Source organism: Equus asinus, chromosome 22, assembly GCF_041296235.1.
Source record: "Equus asinus isolate D_3611 breed Donkey chromosome 22, EquAss-T2T_v2, whole genome shotgun sequence".
Lineage (NCBI taxonomy): Eukaryota > Metazoa > Chordata > Mammalia > Perissodactyla > Equidae > Equus > Equus asinus.
The window spans coordinates 22,789,960-22,815,427 of NC_091811.1; positions in this window are offsets into that span (position 1 = coordinate 22,789,960).

Consider the following 25,468-nt stretch of genomic DNA (forward strand, 5'->3'; position numbering starts at 1 on the left):
GCATATGCTCGTTTTACATAAAATTTCTAGCTTCTAAAAGATATTGTTCTGGGCTGGCTTGGTGGCATAGTGGTTAAAGTTTGCACGCTCCACTTCAGCGGCCCAGGTTTTCACGGGTTTGGATCCCAGGCATGGACCTACACATTGCTCATTAAGCCATGCTGTGGTGGCATCCCACGTACAAAATAGAGGAAGATTGGCACAGATGTTAGCTCAGGACCAATCTTCCTCACCAAAAAAACAAAAAGAAGAAGAAGAAGAAGACTTTGTTCCATTTGTTTTGCTTCTACTGTTTTTTTCCTAAACTATTTAGATAAGTTCTTAATGTTTCTCTAAAGACAAGCAAACTGGTATACTTTGGGTAGAAGAACTTAAAAAGATTGTCTCGTAGATAAATAAGAACTGGAAAGAAATCTTAGAAATTATTCATTTCAGCTCCACTCATTTTGCAAAGTAAAATCAGAGAGATTAACCAACTTTCTTAAGCTAATTCATCTATTTAGTGATGAAACTACAACCTAGGGCTGGCCCCCGTGGCTGAGTGGTTAAGTGCGCGCGCTCCACTGCAGGCGGCCCAGTGTTTCCTTGGTTCGGATCCTGGGCACGGACATGGCACTGCTCATCAAACCATGCTGAGGCAGCGTCCTACATGCCACAACTAGAAGGACCCACAACGAAGAGTATACAACTATGTACTGGGGGGCTTTGGGGAGAAAAAAAGGAAAAAAATAAAATCTTAAAAAAAAAAAAAAAAAGAAACTAGAACCAAACCTGAGTCTCCCTGTACTCCATCCAGTGCTCTTTCTCCTATATGATTCTAGTTGAAAAAGTGCACATTCTCTGGCGTTGAGTCTAGTGGTGTTTCAGTCCTCCTCTTTGATTAAGTAAATCATAATTGAAATCTGTTAAAATGTAAGAAACATGCAGAAAAATCTGTAAACACTACAAACTCAGCTCAGAAATAGTCAACTGATCAAGGCTTTAGCAGACATTCATATCTTTTCAATTAGGACCCCTGGAGAGGAAACCAAACAGCTGTGTGCAATTGTTATTGCATTTTGGAACAAACTCTCTGAAACAATGAATAAAATATTTTCTCTTCTTCCTGAAAAAGCTTTCTTCTGTCTCTTTCTGCACAGATTATTTTTTTCCTGTGTTAATCCACTTTCTCTATTCATTTTCATCTTCTTCATTACTTCACTTTATGTCCTCATTTGTTGAGGAATTAAATCTCATGGGATATCTAATATAAAGTCTTGTCTAGAACATCTAACGTCTTACATTATTTGGTAGATATGACAATTCTGGGAAATAGATCCTCAACCAGCAAAAAGGGAAAAGCAGCCAATGGATCTTTTTCAGTTTTTGCTCTTTAAAATCTTTCTCCTCTCCTCTTTAAGCTGAATTCTTCCTCTTGGTCAGACTTCCATTTGATCTCTGTTAGCATCCCTCACTGCTCACTGTAATGATATTTAGTACTCATTTTTTGGAGACACCTATTTCTGTTGATTATGATACTCCTGCAATACGGAAACTGTGGAGTAGAAATTGAGAATAAGAAAATTTGAGAGGGTAAGGAAGAAACTAGCTCCTAAAACTTGCAAGAGAGAAAGATTAGTCAAGTGCCATCAGAGTTTTGACTTCCATGTGATAAGATCACACAGATTATCATGAAGTAATAATGTTTGTTACTAGACACCTGAGTGGGTATTTATTTTGGTATTATGAACTAAATATAAGTAAAGAGAGTCATATCTATTTAATATCTACACTCTTCCAGGTGTTTAGATCTCTAGAAATCTTACTGCACTGTGAGCAAACTATTTCTAGTCCTCTTCCTTTCATTCTGTCTTTACCTGACTCCCTTGAATTCATCACTATTGGTCTTGGTCTTTTAATAAGTGTAGGATGTTGAGGAGCAGAGTTTGAGCAAAAAGAAATATCATGATAAGATACCTGTGTCCTTACTAAGTTGCGTTTTACAATTTATAATTACAGGTAAGCTTGTTGCAAATTTCCAGAAACACATTCACCTAATGCTGTTTTGCTTTGATGCATGAAATATATTTTCAAAAATAATTTTAGAAAAATAATATTTCCTTTATTTGTGTTCTTGTTTAAGCAACTTACTGTGGTTTTCCACATCTTGACTCTCAATCCATTTTTTTATTCTCTTTGGCTTATTAAGCCATTTATGATGAAAAGGAATAATAAATAAAAGAGTATTTTATTGGTAAAGATGGAGCAATTCTAGAGCTTTAAAGATGAAAGCAGAAGTTTTAGAGTTTAGAGCTATACCACACTGAGTCCCTACAGTGAGTATTTACGTGAAAAATGAAAATATTAGAAGTTGTGAAATATCAACAAGGAAAACTTAAATTTAGGTAGGCTAATTTTTAAAAACAAGATTGCAAGAATCAAGTGGAGTGGTTTTGTTTGTTTTCCAAGGGAACTTTGTTGTGGTGGTGGTGGGCTGATGGTTTTTATTATGTACATATTATTATTATTATTATTATTATTATTATCTTGCCATTGAAAAAAACCAAAAACCCACTAAGCTAAAAACATGTCTTCAAGATGATGGACAACACAAAGAAGTATGTTATAGTAAAGACATCTTACATTGTTTGGCTGTGGCTACTCCTATTCTCTTGTATCTCAATTTCATGAGTTTCTATGAATTCAAAGTTCAGAATCTATAACTATAATGAAATGAAATATTGCCCTAAAGCTAGAGTATGGAACCTGACATTTAAAGGGACCCAGAAGGCATATTGGGACCCAAGAAAGTAGAAGACTGCCATTTTATTTGAATTTCACTAATGTATAATAATGCGAGCCAACTATTTCATTATCTCTAATAAGAGTAAACCAGAACAACAAAAGTAAAGTTGTACCAAGAATATCAGTTTAATAGCATCTAACTGTGAGATGGTGAGAAAGTCAATCATGTGCCAAAATGACTTTTCCCTATTTGGAAAGGTACTGAAGACAATTTTATGGGCAGGAAGTTGGTTGGAGGTTAGATAAAGTCTTGACTTACTGTGAAAAGCCCATAGGGATGTGCTTATTGGTATTTTACCCAGACTTGACAGGAGCAGGAGTCTGCTCTGGAAGGTGATACCTACTTCACTCCATCATTCAACTCTTCTTCATAGCTTAGGAAATAAGATTCACTACGGCTGCTCAACAGGTATAACTGAACACACCTTAGCCTTAGTTTCTGATCACAGTATTTTCTGGTCCTTCAAGATTAGCTGACACTTTTCTGCCCTGTATTATGGCTGAAACTCTAAGCAAGCTTTATATACCTACAAAAGTAGGCCGCCATCTTGTTCGAAATAGGTCTGTCAAGAAAATGCTGGATTGAGATTATTGATGCCTTTTCCTCCAGACTGGGACCAAACTCATATTGAGAGTAAGTTTTGTAATCAGAGGATCCCCCCCGTCTCCCTCTCAAACAAAAACTGGAAGGAAAAGACAAAAATATTTCCTAGGTATAGAATTTTTATTCTCTTCAATTGACCCTTTCCATTTGCCATTTTTATCATTTCAATTGTCCTTAACTCAAATCCAGCTCATATTTGAATCCATCAAATTCTCAGATCTTTCTTGCATTTGCTGTTTTCTATAGTAGTGAGGGTGGCACAATTACTTGAATATCAATAGAAGGCGTTATCTGATATCTATCACAGTCTGGGTACTAAATAGGGGCCTCATCTTTATCATTTCTAATCCTTACACTAGTACTGCAAGATTGCTATCATTATCCTAATTTTACAGATAAGGAAAACAAAACTCAGAGTGGTTATGTGACTTGCCCAAGGTCATAGAGCTAGTAGATCATAGAACAGAGATTCAAACTCAGGTCTGTCAAGGTCCAAAGCCAAGACTATCTCTCCAACTCTACACTGATGCTTCCTCCAGCTCTTATCCATACAGATTACGTGATGCTACCAGCTCTAGAAAGTAATCTAGCACTCATTCAGAGAGGCAAGTTTGTTTGAAAATTGTTAATTAAGCCTTATCACTAAAAAGATTGTCTTTTTATACATAGATTTTCTTTTTTTATATATATATTTTTTGTTTCTATCTTACATGCTAGGATTAATCTCAGTTTCCGCTTCTGTAATAGTACCCCTAAGCTATTTAAATTTTTAATTTGACTTATGTGAATTAAGTTGCATATTATTTACATTGCAATAGAAGAATCAGAGAGAATTCTGAATAATTGGGTGTGGTTCTGTGATTTTCTTTTTCCTTACTCCAAAAAGAAACCAAGATTTTGGCAGTGAGAAGTTTGAAGGACTGAAAGCAAAACCGGATTCAGGAAGACTTCTCTTTATATTGTGAAAATCTAAACCCAGTGAAGATAATATGCTAGAGTGTTTCTAGTGAGAGGGGAGAAGAGTTAGTGCCTTTGAAATGAGCTGTGAAAAAACAGAAGCCAAGGCAAGAAGATTCGCAAGCCTGGGAAAGAGACAATAGGTTACTACCGGTAACTGGGACTGTGGCCTTCTCCCTTTAGTGCCTCCTGAAAGGATTTCATAGTATGGGGGATATCTGCCTGGTGGCCACATTTGGGTATCACCTTGATCCTTGGGGTTCTCAACTCTGGTGAAGACTCCCCTGAACATTGTGGTGCAGAGCCACAGGGCCAGCGGACTTGGGCATTCTTTCAAGCCCTGACAATGCTCACCTCAGCAGCAAGCATGAATATAGTGTATACTGAAGTTTGCTCTACATACTAAGGGTCTTAGATGGGATGTACATGGATGGGAAGGGGAAGCAGAACCCCATTAATGACTGTTTGAATTTCTTACCACTTTGGTAGGATATGTTCCCTAAATAAGGTTACTTTTAGGTTAAAGAAAATAATGTAGGCTGAATATTTTTATTTTTCCCTTAGATCCATTCTCCAACTTTTTCCCCCCTACTCCGTGTCCCAGGGAGCTAAACTTTGTGGATGGCTTCTACAGACTTCTTTGCACTCTGGATTTCAGTTGTGTCATTATTGGGAGGCACTGGCAGGAGATCAGAGGAAGAGAGGAAAATGAATCGGGCTATTTATTCCCAAGGATCCCTCCCTATGGGTTGACTGGGTCCCTTTACTGAAGGCAGCAGATCCTGTCTGGTGGCCTTCCCATATAGTTACTCTCTCTGAGTTGGACTGGGTTCTGGTAACTGTTCCTGCTCCTTGCCCTCTCGAACCTAAGATCTTTAGAAGCTTCATCATTGTTGCTAGCCCAGGGTAGGGGTGGGGAAAAGATGGGGGTACTGCACTATTCCTAGTTGATTTCCCTTAATCCTATCTATACCTTTTAAAGTAGTTTCTTTTTTAAATCTTCCTCAATTAATTACCTTTTACCATGCCATCTTTTTCCTGCCAGGATCCTGACTAATGCATTATGTGGGGTTTTTTTTTCCCACACCTGAGTATGTGTACTCATAACCCTTATATGTGCCATTTTTTTCTGGAATTACCAAAAGTCCTTGTGCAGTCCATATCAGAGCCGTGGGTAGATTACCACTCCTAGCACTGAAGCCAAATCATTTTGAGATTTTAGCACTGAGGGTCCCACATCCTGGGAACTGCCTCAATCCAGGCAAATCAGATAGTTCATTAGTCTAGTTATGACTCCGGTGTAGAAATGGGTGTGCATTCAGAAGTCATCAGTGATGTATGTCTAGTGGACTATGATGAGACAGAGTTTGAAAATTAGTACAAAGTTCTGCATAATATTGTCCAGAAGGAGATGAAGGAAATTAGGGTAAAGACAACCCTGCTTAACAATGGTTTGAAGAATACTTTTTAGTGGAGCATGGATATAAGACCCTTATATCAGAAGAAAATGTTAAAAATTAAATCACTTCTTAAAGGTGGAGGAGTAATGTTGTTAGAATCCTGGGTACAAGGTGCAAATTATTCTTCAAACCCGGACATGCCATCTGAGGCATGGCTTAGCGTGTTGGAAAGATGATAGAGCTAGGAAAAGGCTATCTAGCTTGTGATGGAAATAATTACCAGAAACTGAGAGTGTTTTTAGGAGATGCAATTTCTGTCTCAAGAGAGAAGACAGTTCTATTTTGGATAAGGCTCATATTGAGATGGCAGGGAGCTGAGAAAAAGAACATGACCTGTGGAATGCCTGAGGAGGTCAACTTGAAGAGGCCACTAATACTCTCAAGTAAAATGTTTTGGTGGCTGTGGTTGAAGGTACTTGAGAACTGGTTCTGGTGGCTTAAGTCCAGAGAATATAGTAGGCAAACCTCCTAAGTGTTGCCAGAAAGTTAGGGAAAGCTGACTATATTCATAGTAAGGTTAGAGACTTCATTACAGTCGAACCGGTCCTCAGAGCCTGGGGAAGAGTGGAGGTGACCCGCTTAGCACAGGTGCAGGCAGGAGTGAAGATAAGCATCTTTCCCTGAACAAAACTTAACCTGACTGAACTCAACCCCTTTCCAAACTTCTCCCAACTAGTGAAGCTGGTGAAAGAAGAAAAAGAAGAAACTGTTTCCTTCCACAGCAGAGAGGTGGGGTTCAGACAGACAGGTCCTTTTCAGTCTATTGGCCCAAACCCTGTGAAAGAGTAGATGAGGAGTTAACACAGCCATTAAAGTCTCTGAATGCCAATGACTTTTCAAAATTTTAGGTAAATAAGGGTGGATACCCTTCTCCAGTTCTCCCTGAGAACCAGCTTCCATGATGAGTGAAGCCTGGTACTCCCACCAAATTGTCAGAGGCTTTACCCTACCATTAGTATGGTGGCCAGAGGCACCTGCAGAGAGCCTATGACTTGAAAAAGACTGGACCCCATAGCGAGACTGTCACTGACTAGTATCTCTAGAGTTAAGAATGGAGGTCTGAAGCCATATTTCCTGGGGTTTCAATCTTATAAGCTGTGCAACCTTGGGAAAGTTCACATCTCTTTACTTCAGTTTCCTTATCTGTAAAATTGGGATAATAATAGTATTTCTTTTATAAGGCTGTTGAGATGACTAAATGAGTTAATTTATATAAAAATCTTAGAATAATATCTGTCATATGGAAAGTATTCAGTGAATGTTTGTCTGTCTTCCTCCTCATCATCAGAAGGGACACACTTATAAGATAGTTGTTTAGTGATTAGTGTGTACAATCACGCTTCTTTAATTTTGTTTTTGAGGAAGATCAGTATTCCACGATTAACCATGCAATGAACGCTTGTGATGAAAAAGCTAAGGTGTGCTTTGAAGTTCCCAAGGGAGCAACAGTGGGGCCACTCTCAACCCAGTAGAGGCCACATTCCATGGCATTTCTTTTGCTTGACTCACAGCCCCTTAACTCAACCTTCTTATGATCTACTTTATGTGCCTATGAATCAAATAGTTAGCATTAGCTCTACAGAGCCTGCTTAGAAAATGGGTCATTAGTTGTTACCAGGTAATTTCTCTCTACTAAAGAATTCTCTGTGCTTTATTTGGGGAAGGTTTTTGGAAGTAACAAATAAACTGGAATTTGAAAAGGGAGGAAGGTACAGTCTAAACCCTTATCAGGTAATGGATGAAGGTCAAGGGTGGATAAAGGGCGAGTAGGGCTATACCACCTTCTCATTCTTCCCCCAAATAAGGATGGATGTGAGCAGGAGCCTATGACCCAGGAGGTGAGTGGAAAAGGAAGGAGGTGGTGCCCTTAAGGATGAATATTGATGCCTCTGATGATGAAGAAGCTTGGCTGAAGATTTGACTTGGTGAGTAATTCACATTGCTTGCCACTAATAGACCTTATGTTTCTGACTTAAGCCCCTGTTAGATTAAATAAGGAGGCCACTAAGCTGAAGTGGCTTTAATGCCTTAGTAGCACATGTAAGCAAACCAAAACCTAAGCCTGTAATGACTCAGGGTTAAGAAATTAAAACCTAAGAATGACCAATCACAAACAGCCAACTAGTCTTTTTCAAATAATGCAACTGCTTAAACTGTAGTCAATCAATTTCCTTGTTTTGCTTCCGTATCTTCTCTATAAAAGTCTTTACCCTAGCTCCTGTTGGTGGAGCACTCAATCTCTTCTGGTTTGGCACTGCCAGATTCAAATTTATTTTTGCTCAAATAAACTCTTAAAATTTTTAATATGCCACAGTTTATCTTTTAACAGTTCTGGTGTCAGTAGTAGGATCTAAAGGAGACCCTGAATGGCCCTTGAGAGCAATGAGCAATGAGCAGGACTGGTACCTGCTGAGCCCATTGTGCTTCCTGCTTTCTTGATGCATCTGGAGATTGTAGGTAAGGCCCTCTCAGACATGCATACTCCACAGCTTTTGCATTATGAGCTCTCAGACTTTATTTGAGCATTTCTTTTACTAGACTCATGTCTGACTTAAACCAGACTGGGTCCAGAATTGGACTGGGTCCAACTTATACTGGAATGGGTCCAGTGTGAGGTCTCAAGTAAATAAAATTTTTGTTTAAGGAAAAAAAAAGAGAAAATGGGTTCCTTTAAGTCCAAAGAGTCTGAGACTCTTACATCTGGGACTCCAGCTAACTATATGTATAAAAATTATGAGCTCAGAACTCATGTTTGTCAAAACAATTAGGTTAACCTTTTGAAAGATAATCTTGAATTACAGTGGCCACAGTAGGAAAATTTTCACCTAGAAATGGTATCCATTTATGAGGTGCCTTAGAGAAAAAGAAATCTCAGCTAAGAGCTCAGAAGGGTAGAGGGAAGATTATTTCTTTGCCCAGCAGTTTCTGGTGATCCAGATGGGATCTGCTGGGACACCTCTCTCACTCCAGAGCCTGCAGATGGGATCCTGGGAAAACTGGCAGAAGCCAGCAAAGGGCAAGAATTCTTACCAAAGTTAACTTTCCAGATCTCTATCTGTAGTGCCTGGCTGAGAGAGGAAGGTAAAATTTCATGTTTTCCCTTCCTTTCCAAATTCAGACTCCTGTGAATTTGGTTTTGGAGTACCCATTGGATATCCATTCTTTTCCTCCCAGGAATTGCTATTGCTTTCTTGTTTGTCTTGTTTTGTGTCCTGAGAACTTAGTTTGCCTTTCCTCCTGTTGGGGCATGCAGGTTGTTGGTTCTTGTATGTGCAGGCAGCTCAACCATCAGGTTTGGGGCCCCAAGAACGTGGCTAGATAGAAACATGAGTAGCACTGCATTTACAGCTACCTCCCTACTGACTGTTGTCAGCTTTCATGGGAATTGTCTAAGACTTTCTTTCTTTTGGTTTTCTTTGGGAGTGGTTCTGGATTTTGGGAGGGCTACATATTTTGCACCTCTCTTTTGGGGATGCCTCTTGTGTCCATGGTTATGCCATAAAAGGCTTACTGGTTTTGGTTTTGAGTCACTTGATAGATGTGTCTTTGGTTTAAAAGAAAAGGAAATAATAATAATAATTTTAAAAAGCCAGGAATATTTACTTTTTGCCCTGGCTGAAACCTGATAAGATATTTGAAAGGACTTTTTCAAATGAGCTCTACGGTCAAAAGTTGGCCAAATTGAAAGTTGATATTCAGAGCCTGATAGGAACTTTTAAAAAAGGCGTTTTCTCCTAAGCTAAAAGGGAACAATATACTCAGAGGAAAGAAAACATCCTGAAGCCACTATGGAAGGATTTGCTAAAACATTCCAAAGACACACAGCTCTTAATCTAGAACATAGGAATCTTTTGATTTCCATTTTAGTTGGAAGTCTTCGCCTTGATGTAAAGAAACAAGTTGGATGGATGAGTCAGCCCCGTGAGAACTTTCAGGTTGCAACCCAATTCTTTGAGGAATTAAAAACAACTGTATTTGTTTTGACACTAACAGAGATGAAGCACTAGAAGCAATTCAAAGCCCATCAGTCCTTTTTAACAATCCTCAAACCTTCCCTATTCATCTCAAAAGTCTTGCAGATATTGTAAAAGACCAGGACGTTGGAAACAAAACTCCTTCTTGGAGAAAACTCACATCCTTTCTCCGTGCCTTTGAGATGTAAATTTTTGACATGGTATTCTCTAGGAACCCAGAGCCATCTCTTTGAAATGCAATCTTCAGGGAGATAATTCCTATCAGAAGGGGTAAAAAAGAAGCTATTTGGAAACTAGGCCAATGAAAAAAAATCTTAAAAGTCTTCTTCATAAATATTAGTAAAAAGCTTAAGTGAAATGAGCAGGTAAACTTAACTTATTCCATCTGCCAGAAACACAATTTGGGTTCAACTATTCTTTTATAAATGAATGAATTTTGTATTACTGAACCTGTCTCATGGCTAAAATAATAGCCCATGAAAGCTATAAAATTTCTATGTCTGTATGTATGTTTGTGTATGTCTATACATGCATGTATAGACATGTGATTTTTCTAGTTCCAGATGGTAGTGCCAAAATTAATTTGTAAAAGAGTTCTATTTAATTAGCTTGAAGAAAAATAAGTGCTTATATCAAACAAGTATTCTCTCAGAGATATAGAAACTAACCCAAAAGATTTTCAAATTCAAACAATGTAGGATAATCTTCAAAAAATGAAAGCTACTTTAACTTTTGTTGGTTTGGCTAAAACAGGCACGTCTTTAGGGTTATCAACGTTAAATGCAATGCAGGTATACAACTTTTATCCTACTTAGATTTATCAAAAGTCAAACAAGTTCATGTTATCTCTGTTAACAGAATTTTTCAGCAAGCAAAATAACTTAAGAAGATGGGTAGTTGTTTAATGTCTTGTGAAAGTTTTATGAGTAATCTAAAAATAATTATTTAAAAATAGTGGGCTGGCCCAGTGGTACAGCAGTTAAGTGCACACATTCCGCTTTGGCGGTCTGTGGTTCACTGGTTCAGATCCGGGTGCAGACATGGCACTGCTTGGCAAGACATGCTATGGCAGGCATCCCACATATAAAGAGAGGAAGATGTGCACAGATGTTAGCTCAGGGCCAGTCTTCCTCAGCAAAAAGAGGAGGATTGGCAGCAGATGTTAGCTCAGGGCTAATCATCCTCAAAATAAATAAATAAGAATAAAAATAGTTCTGAAATCTTTTTGGTAATTTGGAATCTTATAGTTATACTAATTAAGTTAAACAGTGGATATTAATTGAATATCTAGATCATTTCCAAATAAGGTAAAATATTGAAACATTAACTCCTGAACATAGGTTTATCTACTTTTGGTTTCTTATTACAGAGGAATTAAAGATTTTGGGGTCTATTTGTAAACATATCTTGTGCCACATTGAAAAAATTACTATGATGAAGACTGTACTTCTAGAAATTATAAAAAGCATTTATAAATTTGCCAATCCACAGAACGCTAGTGTAACAGACAGTACATAATTGCTTACTTCTTAGTTTTACTAGAAATTATGATTTCTAAAGGTTAAGAATTCTAATCAATAAATGTAATAAAAAATTCTAGAAATAATAGGGATGAAAGGAAACAACTGTATATGGCAGGTAAGTAAAGAAAATAGAATGTGGGGCCAGCCCCATGGCTGAGTGGTTAAGTTCGCACATTCTGCTTTGGCAGCCCAGGGTTTCGTTAGCTCGAATCCTGGGTGTGGACCAGGCACTGCTCATCAGGCCATGCTGAGGCAGCATCCCACATGGCACAACTAGAACGACTCAGAACTAAAAATACACAACTATATATCAGGGGGCTTTGGGAAAAAAAGAAAAATAAAATCTTTAAGAAAATAAATAAATAAAACGGAATGTGTTTTTAAGATAAGGAGAGTTATGAAAGACATACTTTCGTTAAGAGAAAAAGAGAGTAATTTTGTCCTAAAGTAGAATGACTGGCTGTTCCAGAATAAGAAAGGAAGAATATAGGACAAAACCTGAATGGATACAAAAACATTTTTGAAGGTCTGTGAAAAGAAATTCTGGGAAAGAAATTTTATGCATGGTCAAATTGACTGTGATTGGAATGGATTTATTTACATTTTAAAAAAGTATTTATTATTGTCTTTTAAATTTTTCCTTTTTTCTCCCCAAAGCCCCCCAGTACATAGTTGTATATTTTTAGGTGGGTCCTTCTAGTTGTGGCATGTGGGATGCCACCTCAGTGTGGCCCAATGAGTGGTGCCATGTCCGCGCACAGAATCTGAACCAGCGAAACCCCAGTTTGCCGAAGCGGAGCATGCAAACTTAACCACTCAGCCATGGGGCTGTCCCTGGGTTTACTTACATTTTTAAAGAATGAGCCTTAATATCAAAAGTACTCTGGTACAAAACTAGAACTTGGTTTTCTCTCAGTTAAAATGGTAATTTTCTTGGAATATTAGTCTGCTCTTGATAAGACTCTCTGAGAAGTTTTTCTTTTCCTTTTGGGTAATCTGCCTAGAAAGCAAAGATGTGTATCTTACCAAAATAATTTCCTGTGCTTCATGTTGTTTTTATCAAGTCTTTGATTACTGGGAAGAACTGAATCCTCTCAATATTCAAAGAGCTAAGTTTTGCTCACAACTGTGTAACCTTCTGTATTTGCCTTTACAATCTTCTATTGTCACTTTCATTAAATAATTATTATTTCATAATGACCTGTGATCCTATTGAATCAAATGTTCAAACCTTTTGACAGTTTTTTTTACAGCTTCTCCAAATAAAATCTAAAATGGAGTCTTTTTGACCTCAAACTAACTTTGAGGTTTTCCAGAGGGTCCCTGGAAAATCTCAAAGGATTTGTGTTTCACCTTGTAAAGGAGGCTGGTTAAGCTAATTAGGTTTATTTGGCATGTTAAATTACATGGGAAGCATTGTCAAATAAGAAGTGATGATAAACCTTCTTAGGTTATATATGTATGGATGTATGTTACTAATATAGGTATTCTAGAAATCGAAGTGCTTAAAAATTTGTCAATACCCTCATTGCCCAAATATTGTCTTAAATTGTTGTATGCCACAGAAATAACTAAATTTCCTTATCAAATGAATTCTCATCAGATCTTTAACTGTGGCCATTTAAAAAGTCTTTTTGTTGTTTATAGATAGTTATTGTTTTACATTGATGCTTTTGCAAAAGTGCTTCATCTTCAGAGAGATTCGCGGAAAATACTCCAACAAGTACTCTAGAATACAGGTTTCCAATATTTTAAGATCATACCACTGAATTTGGTTAAGAATTTTCAGAACTCTAATGGAAAAATTGAATTCAAGCAAAAGAAGAATTAATAACATTGGATTGAGTGAACTGATGTGGATAGCTATAATTTTTAATGACTTTATGTTTGAAACATTGCTGACTCTTCAATGTTTTGCTTCCCAGGTTTAAGAAAACCCTTTTCTCTTAAGCTATCTATGACTTGGTAAAGTATAGCTTTGTACACAGAATTGAAATATTTACTTTTTCTCCATACCTGATCCCTCAAGAATTTGGATTATCTTCGATAGAAATGGGAATGACTGTAAAGAGAAAAATTATATTTCAGTGGAAAAATGTATCATAACCTTGTGGGTATTAAATTTTGGTCTCATTCATTGTCTTTGAGGTTTTGTTACTTACCTGTAAACTGGACAGGATCCTGAATTCTTCTAGTTTCATTAAGTATCTGGGTACATCTCTCCAAGCTAAGATTTCCAATTCTCTCTCATCTTGGATCATTAAGAACAAAGACTGCTCTTGAGCCTCTTTGGAAGGGACCATACCAAGTCACTATGACTAGTTGGCAGCCAAACTTCAGGGCCTTGAAACTTGGGTCCACACCTCCCAATTAAAAAAGGTTCCTCTAGACTCTTAGAATTGCACACCAGCTGAATAGCTAAAATTAAAATTGACTAGGAAGGTTCCTCCACAGAAGCCAACAATCTTGAGGTAGACAGTTCTCCAAAGATCACAGATCAAGATCTTCATCTCCAGTATAAAATCCTTTATTCCTTTTGCCTTTTTCTCTACTTGCTTTTTCTCTCTGTTAATGCACAGGAAGACAATGCTCCTTAACTCTGGCAACCATCCCTGAATCTACCCTTAAGGCCATAGCTGCATAAGAAAAGCCCCAGGCTTTCTTGCTAAAGTGGTTTTAGACAAGAGAATTGCTTTAGATTACTTATTGGCTGAACAAGGAGGAATCTGTGCTATAGCAAATAGCTTTTGCTGTAGCTCGATCCACTCCTCTGCTACTGCAACAAATAAAGGAAATTAACAAACAAGCCACTTGGCTAAAACAGGTAGATGCCTCTTTAGGCATATTCTTTGATTTATTTGATACCAACTGGTTTGGTTTGGGCCCTGACTAAAGAGCATACTTCAGTCTCTTGGAATTATACTCCTGATAGTCATCATTATAGTCTCCCTGATGTGCTGTGTTCCTTTAAGGGTCTTAAATGCATGTTCACAGTCATCAGCAGTGCATCAGATGGTCTCACTGCACTTGGACAAACAGAAACAGGATGAATAGCAAAAACAATTCTTCCACGGACCTGACATCATATCCTACAAGTTTCATGATGAGACAAGAACAACTTAACCCTATGGTGACTGAGAGTGTTGCTAATACCAAATTTCTGGTCAAGCTATCATATGTGAGAGGATGACTGAAAGGGGGGAATTGTTAAGTTAGTTAAACAAGGAGGCCATTAGACTGATGTGATTTTAATACCAATTAGTCTATGTAAGCAAACTAAAACCCAAGTCTGTAATGCTTCAAGGTTAAGAAATTAAAACCTAAGGACAACCCATCACAAAAAAAACCCAGCCAACTAGGCTTTCCCAAATGATGCAACTGCTTAAGCTGTAGTCAATCAATTTCCTGGCTTTGCTTCCAGGTCTTTTCTATAAAAGTCTTTCCCCTAACTCCTGTCAGCGGGGAGGTCCTAACTCCTTCTGGTTTGGCTCTACCTGATTCAAATTGATTTTTGCTCAAATAAACTCTTAAAATATTTAATATGCTTCAGTTTATCTTTTGACACCCCACACAGCTGCTCTATTATCTGAGACTCCAAGTTCATCAGAGGCTAATACAGACTCTAAACCAGCTCTGTCAGTGGGTAGATTGGGGGTTGTTCTGGGAGAAAGAAATTTTTTTCAAGAGGACACGGTTCCTGAAAGGGATTGGCAGGAAGTGTCCCCTGTGCTCAATGTACATATTCAGCTCTTGGGGAAAATATTGCTGTGATATTGTGATTTACCATACATACATATTTTGTTTTCCTCCCCATTTCTGGCACAGAGATCCTAAAACCCTTGCAACTTCCTAAAGGATAAGACCCATAAAGATGACTTTTGTTATTCATAACATGCCCCTTTCAACCACACCTGACCTTATGTTAATGAGATGACTTTTGGAAAGCTGTTAAGAAGAGGGTACTGGTTGCCAAGAGAATCAACTAAGTGATTAAAGGTTTGAAACTTTCAGCCACATCTCCTGACCTACAGGAAGGGACTGGGGCTGGAGACTGAGTTCAATTGCCAATGGCTAATGATTTAATCAGTCATGCCTATGTAATGAAGTCTCCATAAAAACCAAAAGGATGGGGTTTGGAGAGCTCCTGGTCTGCTGGACAGGAATGCTGGGAGAGTGGTGCACCCCAAAGTCCAAGGAGACAGATGCTTCTGTGCTCGGGATTCTTCTGGACTTCGCCCTATGTACCTCTTCATCGGTCTGTTCGCTCATGTCTTTTAACATCCTTTGTAATAAATTTGTAATCTACTAGTAAGAAACTGTTTTCATGAGTTCTGTAAGCCACTCTAGCAAATTAATCATGCCCAAGGAGGGGATCATGTGAACCTCAGCTCTGTAGCTGATGGGTCAGAAGCACAGGTAACAATTTGGACAGGTGATTGGCATCTGAAGTGTGTTGTGTGTATTTGGGGGGGCAGTCTTGTGGGAGCGAACTCTTATAATCTGTGAGATCTGATGCTATCTCCAGGTAGATAGTGTCAGAATTGAGTTAAATTGTAGAACACGCAGCTGGTGTTGAAGAATTGCTTGATGTGTGGAAAACCTAAACATCTGGTGTCAGAAGTGAAGTATTCTGTGAGTAGACAGAAAACAGGAGGAGTTTTTTTTTCTGTACAATTGTCCATACAATTGATTTTTCAGACAGTTTCTGTCTTTGAAACACCTCTCACTCAGGGTGAAATTTTTTTTTTTTTTTTAATGCTGTGAAGAGTGAAGCCAGGTACCTGATGGTTACTGTAGATATTCAATAAGAACGTGATTGCCTTTGGACCTTGTTATGAATCTTGTCAATTTGCTGTTTCCTTGTTTAACTTGAGGAGTTACCCAGGTCTTGAGGATTTATGAGCTGGGTCTTGAGAATTTGTTAGTTCGTTTTGCAGAAGAAAGAGAATGCTTCAGGGAGGTTGCGATCACCTGATGGCTGGCCTCCAGCAGCATTTGCAGACTGCCAAGAGACTTATCAGGAGTGACCTGTTTGTTTCTTCGAAGCTCCTTCTGCCAAGCCCCTTAGCCCTGTAAAACTCTCCTCCTTTTTGCTCTGGTTAAGGCGGGTTTGAGCTAACCCATGATCCCACCTTTTTGTCTTGGCCATGTCGAATGGGGCCTTTCTCCCTCTCCAAGCATGGATGTCTCAGTGTTTGGCTTGCTGTACATCAGGCACATGAATTTGAGGTGAAGAGGATGATAGATTAGCATAAATTTTCTTTACAGAAATGTAAGGATTAATAGTAGGAATGGGGCAGAACAATGTATTAAAATACAATATAAAATTATATGTATTTTTGCCAGTCTGGTTGGATTTGATTTAATTGTATTTAAAGAAAATGAAGTGATTATTTAAGACAATTCTTAATATCTGAGTATGTGAAAGTTCATGTCCTCATATTATTATTTCCTCAAAACCTTCTTGAAACCATAGCAAGTTCTCTAATAGGTAGAGAGGTCTCTATAACAGTTAGTTTAGCTTCCATCATTTCTTAAGTTGTACACTGTAGAACTAATTCTAACTAGTTAATTTGTACACCCAACCAGTGGACCACAAGATTAGTTTAGAGGCCATGAATCATCAGTGCAAATTAATTACTACTACTGGGAATAGAATTCCAAAAATGTTCCTTTCTTATGGTAGCTTCTTATACTTATTTAACGAACAGCATTAGAAATCTCCATCTTGTCAAGGCCGTGGCATACTGCCTCTAGAGTGCCCTAAGGAAATTTTCTCTTTCACAACTTACTTTTTAATTTTTTCATTTGTTCAAACAAACAAACAAACAAAAAAGAGGAATGGATGCATACTTCTTACATTAAAAAGTTTAAACAGTAAAGAGTAAAAAGTTAAAATTTCCCTTTTAGAGCCTCTTTCTCTATATCCCACTCACCAGAGATGGCGACTATTATAAATTGGTTTTGCATAATTAAGTACAGTGATGAATTATAGACCACTGAAAAAATGAGTTCATTGGCCATACTCTTAAAAGTAAATAAAGGGCGAGAAGGGAGGGCTCTTGTTTAATAATGAAATGCTAAGTGCTGATTGGTGATTGTGGAGGGTGTGCTGGAGTTGTAAATCAGCATTTTGCAATCATAATAGTAGTGATTGTATCAGGTAAGATCCATCAATGGACACTACATGAGGAGGAATTGTTGATGAGGAGCAGGACATTTCCATGGGTTTAAAGTATCTTCCTACAGATTGCTTATTAGTTGGAAGAGAAAAAGTGGTAATGATACAGTGGAGAAATTGAACAGAATCTTGACTAGGTGATCAGAATTAATACCACCAATGAGGGGCAGATAGACATCTTGTGTCTCTAGCTGAGGCGTCCTCTGAAGGACACATCACCTACATAGACTTTCAGCTACAGATGCATAATCTGAATCTGACAATGAGGAGATATCAGGCAAATCCAAAATGAGAAATGTTATTTTAAAAAGAGGGGGCACTATATTCTTCAAAAATGACAATGTTATAAAAGACAAAGAAAAGCTGTGGAAATATTCCAGATTCAAGGAGACTGAAGAGAGAAGATAATGCAGTACTAGATTGGGTCTGTGTGCTGGAGGAGAAAAAAAAATGCTATAAAAGACATTGCTGATTTAATTCACAAAATTGGAACTGAGACAGTAGCTTAGATAAAAGTATTCTATCAATGTTAATTGTACTGAAGTTAATAACTGTACTGTGGTTATATAAGCGATTATGGTGATTCTTAGGAAATACACACTGAAAGTTTAGGGATAAAAGGCCACGAGTTTTATAAGTTACTCTAAAATGGTTCAGGCAAAAAGAGAGAGAATGAAAAGGCAAATGGGGTAAAATGTCAATAAGTGAATCTAGGTAAAATATATGTGGATTGGGGCTGGCCCGGTGGCCAAATGGTTAAGTTCGCGCGTTCCGCTGCAGGCGGCCCAGTGTTTCGTTGGTTCGAATCCTGGGCGCGGACATGGCACTGCTCATCAAACCACGCTGAGGCAGCGTCCCACATACCACAACTAGAAGGACCCACAACAAAGAATATACAACTATGTACCGGGGGCCTTTGAGGAGAAAAAGGAAAAAATTAAAAAAAAAAATCTTTAAAAAACAATGTGGATTATTTTTGTGCTATTTTTTATAGTTGCAGCTTTTCTGTGTGTTTGAAATTATTTACTAATAAAAAGTTGAAACAATGTTTAGGGCCGGCCCGGTGGCCCAGTGATTAAGTTCATGTACTCTGCTTTGGCCGCCCAGGGTTTCGCTGTTTCAGATCCTGGAAGCGGACATGGCACTGCTTGTCAGGCCACTCTGAGGCAGCGTCCCACATAACACAACTAGAAGGACCCACAACTAAAATACACAACTATGTATTGGGGAGATTTGGGGAGAAAAAGCAGAAAAAGAAAAAAAAGAAGATTGGCAACAGTTGTTAGCTCAGGTGTCCATCTTTAAACAAAATAACAATTTTTAAAACATGCTTTTTTATTTTAGCTATGATAAAACCACAGAGCTGGGCACTGAAGAGGAGTGAGTAGTTCTTAGAAGTAGAAGGCCTAGAAGCAGACAGTATGGCATCTTTGTAATTGATTATGATTGGTATGGTCACCTGGCAGGGTGAGGAAGGGAGCGTAATGAGAGTGATGAAGATGAGAACATAATGTGAGTATCTTACTGTGTCTAAGCACTCAAATTAAACTATACAACACATTACATCTAATAAATATGGGCCATTATACATTTGACATATTGTGTCCCTTATTCATCTTAACATAGGTCAGATTTGTAATCTGTGCAGCATATAACATATTGTGGAGATTTAATAAAATTCCCAAATAACTAAGAAAATAGCATTTTATTAATTCCTATTGGTCAATTACAGTGCTCATGAGCAAATGGCAGAAGAGATCTTAGTTATAAGAAATACTCTACTCTTGATTGTCAGCTCTTCAGAAAATAGCCTGCTAAACTGAGGCCTCTTTTTCCTATCTGTAAAGAGCCATAACAATGCTGACCCATTTCTCAGTATTGCTCTGAGAAGTAGCTTGTAAAAAGCGTAAAAGACTTCAATAACTTAGGAGTGCCTCATAAAACTAAGTTAAAAATGACTGGCATCTCTGCCCGGTAAGCACTGTAGCCTCTGATTATGAAGGGTGGAGTGAGGAGGAGTTGTGAAAACCAACCTACCGCCTACTGGAGTAAAGAGCTTTATGTAACAGTGCACGTGAACTTTGTGACACTAAAGATGTAAGTTACTCTTACTATTTGGGGACATAATTCCTGGAGTAATGCACAATGTACCTAAGCAGAATCAAATGAAATAATCAAACAAAATTTTAAAACAGCTACCAAAATGTAGACACTCAAATAGCCCAGGAGGGTTATTTCAGGTGCTTACCTACCTCGCCAGTTAGCAGTCTTTCATCACTCACCTCAAAGGTAAGAGGACGAAACAATGTATCAGAATTCCCAGAGTTTGACTCACCATGCCCTTTCCTTCTCCTTTAATGCCTCTTCCCCTCTCTCAGCCTCTCTCTGGTCCGCCTTCAGCAGCACTAGCATCTCCTTATTTGACATACAGATCGAAGGCTGTCACCAGTGAAAATTAATTTACTTGCACCAAAAGCTTCCCCTACTATAAAATATCTGCCCCACTAGATTGAAATTCTACAAAATAGAAACTCATACATTTCAGTTAGGGAAGTTTTGGCAAATAGATTTCATATTCCGTGCAAACTTCAGTTGACTGGTAACGGCTCCCTGGACTGCCTTGTTAGGAATGACTCTGAGGTAAAAACACATCTGAGTTTAGTATGAAGATCTTTCATGAACTAATGATGTCTAGTATGGTTGGACAGTGGGTCAAATCTGCCAGTCTAGTTAAATGTATTGCCTCCTCTAGAAACCCTCTTTTATTTATGTGCAGTCACGTCTCCATGCATTTTTATAGATTGTTTCATATCTGGAATACCTTTTTCTCTTTCTGTACATCTGAGAGCTTTCGCTATTCCTTCAAGATTTTGGTCAAACTTTGCTTTCTCTAGGAAGCCTTCCCTGGCTTCTCCAAGCACCTTCTGAGATCACGAGATGGTGAACCTCGGGAAATCTGGTTCTTTATCTTCCTCACCATACAGCCTCTGCATCCCCAGCAGAGCGTCTGACTAAAAGCAGTCAGCAAAAGAACAATGAGTAAGTAAATGTTCACAGTCAAGAAAAGTCACAGTCTAGTGGGGATAACAGAAAACAAGTAGTATTTAACATAGAAAGTTGAGCCCGAAAAGAACAAAAAAAAGTGACAAAGTATTGTGGGATTTAGAGGCCAAGAAAAATCTGAGAATAAGGCAAAGAATCATGAAGGAAATGATAGCTGAGTGACACCTTGACAAACAGATAATTGGCTGGGAGAGGTGGCAGCTGTCATCGGACAAGTATCTACCTCTTCATGAAGGAGGAGTAAGGCAGGATGAAAATGCCCTCCAAAGGCGTTTTATCATTTATATCACTGACAATACAATACAGACTAGTTTATGCTATAAAACAGACACTTTTGTTTTGAATAGTCAGGAAGAACAGCTGTGCTGTGGAAGTTCAGGGTCAGATTTTTTCCTCCTGGGAACAGAATCTAATAGCAGAAAGACTAAAGGATTATTGGAGCAATGTAGGAGAAAATGGAGACTAGATTATGAAAAGTACATTTTTCCCGCATCTAATTTTTGCCTAAATAGTTCTGTCAACAAGATCTTGATAGATGAAGATATAAAAGTAGTGAACACTACTCAGAGCGAGGAGAGCTAAGGGCGAGGCATGGAAATCCACCAACTGAGGGGGTCATTCTGCAATGAGAGCCTCTAGCTCATAACTAGCCAGGGAACTTGGGATAAGAACGGCTAGGGGGATACAAAAACTCATCTTTGTGGAAAAGCAAGCACTTGACCTCAAACTGTTGGGGACTTGACTTTGAATTTTTGCTTAAGTGGGATTCTGTTTTCTTGTTTGCAAAATGGGAATGGTGATTGTTATGATGATGATAACTCAAGCAGCTCTTGTGAGGATTAAACAAGCTAATGTCCCTAGTTCAGTGTCTTATACATAAATAGGACTCTAACATGTGGTGGTTATTATTTTGAATGCCTACTATGTGCTAGACATTTTAATATATGTTTTCTGATGGTGTTCTCAGTATCACTTTTAATAGGTATTATGAAAACCAATATACAATTGCATACCTGGGAAATGGCAGACCTAGGCTTTAAATTCTGCATGGTCTGACCACAAAATCTGTGACGATTCCATTATACCACGATCCTTCACAAACAAGTGACAATCTGAACACATATTTCTTTGCCTTTCATTTTGTAATACTAGCCTTGACTCCAGCTTTTGAGCATTCATTCATCTTTGAGAGGATATGGGATGTCATTTGTGACTATATCTATTCATATTTAACTCTCCTAATCACCATTATCCTCATCTCCAATTTGGATAAACCAGGACCCTGAGAAGTAAGCCAGTGAAATGTTTTGCTGTTTGTTTGTTTGCTTATGTTTTTTGGTGCATTTGGTTGTGTTTGGTACCACTCTGTCTGAATCCGGAAAAATGTCAGTTAGAGATGATTCCTCTGTCCTGAGCTTAGAGCAGGGGTTCTTAAAGTTCTCAGAGCTCCTTCACATCAGTCTTGGCAATGATTTCTTTGGATTTGACACCAAAAGCAAAGGCAAAAATAAACAAGTGAGACTACATCAAACTAAAAACTACTGCGAAGCAAAGGAAACCATCAACAAAATGAAAAGGCAACCTCTGGAATGGGAAAAAACAGAGGGTAGAAAAGGGTTACCAGGGGCTGAGGGGTAGAGGAAATAGGAAAATGTTGGTAAAGGGTGAAAACTTTCAGCCAAAAATGAGTAAGGTCTCAGGATCTAATCTGTAACATGGTGACTATAGTAATAACACTATATTGTATAATTTAAATTTGGTAGAAAAGTAAAATTTAAATGTTCTCACCCCTCCCCCCCCAAAAAAAACATGATATGTGAGGTGATGGATATGTTAATTAACTAGATGAGAGGAATCTTTCACAACGTCAAATCATCGTGACGTACATACTTGAAATATCTTACAATTTTATTTGTCAATTATGCCACAATAAAGTTTAAAAAACAAAAAAGACAAATGGGCAAGCTCCAAGGATCTGGATGAAGTTTCACACATTTTAAACCACACTTTGCATTATGCAGGCATTTTGTACAAAGTGTGAATGTGGTGAGGGGAACCACACCACAAACTGTAAGAGAGCAGTAAGATGATCACCAATTGAGACGCTAAAATGCAGACTTACATTAAATTCCAGATTCCCACACAAGCTTTCTAGACCCTCTGATAGCTACAACATAAACGCATTGGCAAGGAAAATGCCTCCTTTGCCCTTTGTAACTAACCAAGCCCCCTAAACCATGCTGTTTGAGCAGGATTGACACTTGACACATCACACCACTGAACTTTGTAAAGTGAACGTGGAAAAGGACCATAATAGTAGAAAGACAGACAAAGAGAGAGAGAGGAGGAAGCAAGGAAGAAAGAAGGAAGGAAAGAAGGGGGGAAGGAAGGGAGGAAGGAAAGAAGAGTTCCTTTGTCCTGAGTTTAGAGTGAATCTCAAAGTACAATCCCTGGACCAGGAGCAGCAGAGCCATCTGGGAACTTGTTAGAAATGCAAATTAGAAATCTTTAAACCTTAGCCAGACCTAAAGAATCAGAAACTGGAGGGGGAGGGTGGTCGTGAGGCAGGTGGCAATTTGTGTTTTAACAAGACCTTGGGGCAATTCTGAAGTGCACTATAGTTTGAAAGTCAGTGATTTAGGGTACAGACCACTTGTAATTTAGCTTTTTTTCAAAGATTGGCACCTGGGCTAACAACTGTTGGCAATCTTTTTTTTTTTTCCTGCTTTATCTCCCCAACCCACCCCCCCCCCCCGCCCCCGTACACAGTTGTATAACTTAGTTGCACGTCCTTCTAGCTGTGGGATGTGGGACACCACCTCAACGTGGCCTGATGAGCAGTGCCATGTCTGCGCCCAGGATCCGAACCCTGGGCCGCAGCAGCGGAGCGCGCGAACTTAACCACTCGGCCATGGAGCCGGCCCCTGTAATTTAGCTTTTGATATTAGCTTACATTTGTAAGATATTTGTAACTTTTACATTTCTCTTTTGCTAAACAGAATAAATGTTGGTTGTAAACAACTTAAGGATGTCACTTAAAAAAAAAATTTCACTGACCTTGTTCTAATCAGGATATTAAACATTCTTGCTAGATCTACGTTATTACTCAAGGGTCATTTTCTAGGAAAGAAGTGATCTCTACAAATGCCAATCTATTTCAGTGACTCCAACTTTAGTCAGGAGTCTTTCTGCATGTCAAATTTAAATTAATCTTTTGTGATTTTAAGTGTATTTCTACTTAATCTGTCATTAAAGCACATTTTTATTTTCACAATTCATTTTAAAATAGGCAGGCTGAGGTATAGATGTTATAAGTATAAACTCAGAAATTTCTAATTCTGGCTCTAATTTTAAATATTCTGAAAAATTGTCAAAATCTCTGTCCCAATTTATGGTTTCATATGTATCACCATTGGCATTAAGAGAAATTAGGACATGCCAAATGGTTTAGAATTTCATCCTCATGTGCTTTCTAATTTTCGAGAAAGCTATTTAGCCAGTTGTAAGATGCATTTTCTGGGGTGTCTGCCTGGCTCAGAACATTCTTCATTGATAGTCATCACCCTTGTTTGTGCTTAGTTACTCTATAGCCATTGCCAGACCATGTTGGATTCTTTCTCTCAGATGTTAGGAATCTGGGTTCAAAGATGGGCCAGTCTCTGCTGGTCACTGGAGCTGATGCTGTGTGAATTCAGGAGCTGTGGGGTCTAGAGAAGAAGAGAAAGCCAGTTATTAGAAAGAGACAATGGCCCAGACATGCCAAGAAAATCACAGACTAATGATCAAGCCACTATTTAGTGTCTGGGAAAGTTATGTGCTAAAATGAATCAAATCTTTTAAGCTTCCCCAAGTTATAAAGAAAAGGTCTCCTTTTTTATATCAATGAGAAGCATAGTCAGGAAGGAAAGTCACTTTGTGTTAGTCACACGGATTTTCTTCAGAGCTCTCAGCGAGCTATGGTGAAAGGACCATCCACTTTGACCAGAGACACTACGGTTTGAATTCCGGCTAGATGACTTGCTTTCTCTGTTACCTTAAATAATTTACATGATTTCTCTCCTCCTAGTTCTTCCGTAAAAAGGAGGATGAGGATGGTAAAGTCTCCTTTGCATGACTGTGAGGATTGCAGAGTCTAGATCATGATTGGTTGTCTGGTGGGAGTCATTGTTGCTGTCCTGCTGTGTGTACAGCCTTTGTTCTCCCAGCTTCTCTGGCCTCAGTGACATCATAAAAGCAGGGGAAAGGAAATCTGTAAACATTAGCCATGAAGAAGCCTGGTTCTTAGAATTCCACTCTAAATTTACTTCTAGTGCAGTGTTATTGCCATCCTGTGGATTTCTTGGGTAATGAAACTCAGTCTGAGAAACTGAAAGGGGGATTATGGCTACTTTAGTGACTCTCCATTGTCATTGTGAGCGCCCTCTTCTGAGCTTTGGAGGAATGAGCACACTCGTCATTCCATTTGGGTTTGTAAAGTTGAAAGTAGTGCTTCGTGCATGAGTGAGATCATTAATTAATCCACTCTCCTCTGTAGACCTCCCCCAGTTTTCAAAAATAAAAGCAGAATCCCAAATAATTTGAATTTCAAGGCTGGCCAGTAGTGTATCTAGGAAGAGAATCTTAGGTCTCCTGATTTCCAATTGGACATACTTCCCACTTACACAATAGGATAATAGATGCTTGTATGTATAATTAGCTGATGGTTATTTTTCATCCTTGACTTATTTTATAGGCAGCAGTTAATAAATCAATTAATTTGTCTCCTGGCGCTATATTTACATGTGGTGCTGCTCTTTTCTAGTCTGTTTCTTAGATGTTGCCAATTTTCTTCCTTTAGAAGCATTTTCTTGTGATTCTTTTTTGTGGAAGTATTGAGCCATAGTTCAAGAACCTGTCCTATGCGGCTGAAGATTCCTTGCGAA